This window comes from Triticum dicoccoides, chromosome 2B, assembly GCF_002162155.2.
Source record: "Triticum dicoccoides isolate Atlit2015 ecotype Zavitan chromosome 2B, WEW_v2.0, whole genome shotgun sequence".
Taxonomy (NCBI): domain Eukaryota; kingdom Viridiplantae; phylum Streptophyta; class Magnoliopsida; order Poales; family Poaceae; genus Triticum; species Triticum dicoccoides.
The window spans coordinates 614,308,668-614,313,528 of NC_041383.1; positions in this window are offsets into that span (position 1 = coordinate 614,308,668).

A 4,861-nucleotide genomic window follows, 5' to 3' on the forward strand; every position below is an offset into this window, starting at 1 on the left:
GAGGAAATACTAAGCAAAAATTTCCAAGCGATGCTCAACTCAAAATCCTACACCTACCAATCCCTTCGAGTGAAGCCATTGGAAATCTCATACAGTTCAGTCAATTTCTTCAGTAACAGAGACGAAGTTCTTTTGGTTGCTGAGGAATTTGTTCTAACTGAGGAGTTAGGAATTCGCCAGTGCGAATTGCCTACACAGTGAGGAACATGATAGCCCTGAGGAATTTGATAGTCAAAATTCCAACCGTTGTTGTGCTATGCGCCAGCTGTCCCAAAATATCTATCCACCTAACGATCATATCATTTAAGGGCATTTATGTCTTATCATGTCGGGCTGCTCCCTAGGCTATAAATAGCCGCCCCCTACAACCACTAGCTGGTTGGCTGCTCCGAGAGAAACTAACACTTGTCATTTGAGAGCATCCCACCCTCCGAGGACTTTGAGCAAAAATCATCAAGTGAGGAAAACCCAAACCCAACACACCTACAAACCCAAAGTGATTGAGCATCACTGAACAGATTGATCCTGCGTGGATCCGACGCTTGTTACCATTGAAGACTGTGCTTCTTTCAGACGGTTAGGCATCATGGTCTAGAGCATCCAAGAGGAATTGTGGATCGCCGAGTGACCTAGTCTGTGAAGGTTTGGAAGTCACATGAAGACTTACCATGAGTGATTGGGCGAGGTCTGTGTGACCTTAGCTCAAGGAGAATACGGGGAGGACTGTGTGTCCGGGACTGTGTGTCCTCGAGTTTAAATACTCAGCCGCTCCAACCAGACGTACAACTAAGACAGCAGTTGGAACTGGTCTACCAAATCATTGTCTTCACCAAGCTTACTGATTCTATTTCCTCAACTCTTTCATTTCCTCAGTTCTGTTGTTGTGTGCTTGTTCATTTTTCCTCAGTTCTATTGTTGTGTGCTTGTTCATTTCTGTTTGAAGACTTTGACTGAAGACTTTCTCAATTTCCTCAGTTCAATTTCTTCAGTCAGTTCGTCTTCATCTTGTGTTATCCTGTGCTTACGCTTTCAATACTCTGTGCTTGTCTTCATTCCATCATGATGACCATGCTTGTGTTCTGCTATGTTTACTTTTGAGTACTTATTCCACTGCAAGTAGTTCTTCAGTTAGGAATTTCCTCACCAGCAAATTCCTCAGTGAAGAATTCATAAAAATCTCCTATTCACCCCCCCTCTAGTCGATATAACGCACTTTCAATTGGTATCAGAGCAAGGTACTCCCTTGTTCTGTGTGATTTTGGTTTAACCGCCTGGAGTTTTAGTTATGTCGACCGCAGGTATGATCAAGGTCTCTGCTGGGCGTCCTACCTTCGATGGAACGGACTACCCCTACTGGAAGAATAAGATGCGGATGCATCTTGAGGCAATTGATAACGATCTTTGGTATGTTGTGGAAAATGGTGTTCCCTCAGTCACACCTTCCCTGAATGCTGCTGATGTGAGGAGATTCAAGCAACTCGATTCTCAAGCAAAGAACATCATATGTGGCCATCTGAGCAAAGAGCAATATGGAAGAGTGAGTGCTTTGGAAACTGCTAAGCTTGTCTGGGATAGGCTTTCCAAAGTGAATGAAGGAGTCTCAACTCAACGTGATTCTCGTGTTGACGTTCTTCGCAATCTCTTCAACCGCTTCAAAAGACTCGACAATGAAAATGTACAGCAAACCTTCAATCGCCTCACTGATATCTCAAATGAGCTTCAAGCGCTTGGCGCCACTGACATCACCGACCATGAGGTGGTGAAGAAATTGCTGAGATCGCTCGATTCTTCATTTGACACTCTTGCACTGATGATTCAAGAGCGTGCTGATTACAAGTCACTTGATCCTGCTGATATCCTCGAGAGGCTAAACACTCATGAGTTCCAGCTTGCTGAGAAGAGAGATCTCTATGGTTCGAGCTATGGCAAACCACGTGCTCTGAAGGTCAAGGCAGTCTCTGAGTCTGAAGAAGAGGACTCTACTAGCAGCCTTGGTGATCCTGAAGAACTGAGCCAGGAACTAGCACTGCTCGTGAAGAAATTTCAGAAGTTCTTAAGACGTGGTCGCTTTGGAAAATCCTCAAGGAGTAATGATTCCTCATCCAATGACTACAAGAAGAGGCTGTGCCACAAATTCAAGAAACCTGGTCACTACATTCAAGATTGTCCTCAGTGGGATAAGGAATTAAAGAAGAAGAAATACAAGGATTACAGTTTTGATGATGCCAAGAAGAAGAAGAAATCTTCAAAGTCTTCATCATCAAAATCCTCAAAATCTTCATCTCACAAGAAGAGCAGCTCCAAGAAGGCTCGAGCATTCATTGGCAAGGAAATGGACTCTGAGGCTGAATCTGAAGATCATGAGGAAGAGGAGGCATCCGAGGAGTCCGAGTCTAGTGTGGCAAGTCTAGCTCTCGCCACGGCATTCGTCAGCAAGTCTATCTTCAACTCTGAAGAAAATGGCTTCACCAACAGGGCTAATGAAGGCAATGACGACTATGCTCCCACCTATTGCTTCATGGCAAAGGGTGCCAAGGTAACTAAATACGCCTCCTCTGAATCTAGTGAGGATGAATCTGATGAAAACCTCAAGCCCAGCTACTCTAAACTTGCTAAGATTGCTGTGAAACAACAAAAGGCTATTGAAAAAAAATCAATATATGCTAAATAAGAGCGATGATATGTTGGGTGAAAAAATGGATCAGTCAAAAGCTTTGGATGAAAGTCTTTAGAGACTTCATTCCAAGTTTGATGACCTTCAAGGTCATCATAACACTCTCTTATCTGAGCACGAGAAGCTTTCTTATGAATTTTTTCAAAGAAAGCAAGATCTTGAGAAGCTAAGAGTGAGTTATGAAGATCTTTAGAAGGAGCGCAATTCATTACTTGCTCAACAATCAGTGCTACTCAGGAAGAATTTGTTCCTCCATGTCTGAAGTGCATTGAACGTGAATCTGCTAATTCTTCACCTGAATGTTCAAATGCTTCTAATGTTACAAATTCTTCACATGTCTTTGCTATCACTAATTCCTCATCTGAGGATGTTGCTAGCATCACTGATGATGCAGGGCTGAAGGAATTGTACATGACAGGCATGTACAAAAGCCTCAAAGGGCATCAGACTCTTTGTGATGTGCTTAAAAAGCAGATCCTCAACAGGAACCCTAGGAAAGAGGGTATTGCCTTTGAGAGGAAACTCAATGCTGATGGAACATATTGGAAGCGTGAGCAGTACCCCAAAACCTCATGGGTTGCTGCAAAGGGACCTCGAGTTGATCCATCCAATTTATCTGTTTTTTCATGTGAATCTCCTCATTCTTCTGATGAGTCATTTGACTCCAACTATAAACTGTTCAAAAATCAGAATGGTGAAGTATTTGCTAGATATGTTGGCACTAACTGCAGGAATAGTTCCCCTATGAAGAAAATTTGGGTTCCCAAAAGTTGCCTTGAAAGTCTTCAGGTGAATGTCCTCATGACACAACCCATGAAGAATAGGAACTCCAGATCAAATTCTTCATATGGACCAAATTCTTCATATGGATCCAAGTCCTCATACGGACCAAATTCCTCACGTGGATCAAATTCCTCAAAAGGATCAAAGTCCTCACATGATCATCATCGTGCTAACCCCTCTGTTTCGCAGGGTAGAGCTAAGGGCTATGAATATGAGCATTATTCTTCCAATCATTATGTTCATAAGTCCTCAAAGAATTTCTCTGCTTATTCATATGCTTACCCTAACCCCTCTCATGTGAAACGAAGTGGTCTGGCTTCTATGCCACCTTTCTCATATGGTGCTCACAGAGTGATGAATTCTTTGCCACCCCTTCATATGTGGGTGGTGAAGAAAAATAACTAATCTCTTATGCATGGTCAGGTCTCCAGACGTGCTTAAAACGTCTGAAGAATTTGATGGAGACCTGAATAGTGCCTGAAAGGACACAGGCTAATCATGAAGAAATGAACTTTCATTTCTCACGTCCTCACACTGTTTTATCTGTTCTTCTGCTTGATGACATTGATATGATGATATTGATGTCATATTACTCACTGATGAAGTATATGAGTTCGTAAGTTGCACTAATTCATCTGCAGGATAATCAACCCAAAGCCAATGAGTGGGTCCTCGATAGTGGATGTACGAATCACATGACTGGTGACAAGAATCTATTGATGGATGCTCCTCTATCACCGTCGCATCTGAAGCATATCATCTTCGCTGACAAAGGCAAAAGTCAGGTATTGGGTCTAGGTAAGGTTGCGATCTCAGAGGATCGACACATGGACAAAGTCATGCTTGTCGAGTCCTTAGGATACAACCTCATGTCTGTCTCAATGCTTTGTGATCTTGATATGGTTGTTGTCTTTGGAAAATATCGTTGTGTTGTGATCATGGAAGCTGACCATTCCAAAGTCTTCGAAGGCTTTAGGAGAGGAGACTTGTATATCGTTGATTTCTCTACAGGACCACAACCGGCCGTATGCTTACTTGCAAAAGCTTCAGAAGGCTGGCTATGGCAATCGATGACTTGGGCATGCTGGCATGAGGAATTTGCATACGCTTGTGAAGAAGAAGCATGACATTGGCATTGAGAATGTCAAATTCCTCAAGGAACACTTATGCGGAGCCTGTGAAGCTGGAAAGATGACAAAGGCCAAGCATCCAGCGAAGACTATCATGACTACCACTTGACCATTTGAATTGCTTCACATGGATCTTTTCGGTCCTAATCATTATTCTGCTGTTACAAATGATGCATCTCTATATAGTTTTGTTATTGTTGATGATTATTCTCGTTATACATGGGTGCACATTGTCACTTACAAACATGAGGTGCAGGAAGTCTTCAAACGATTT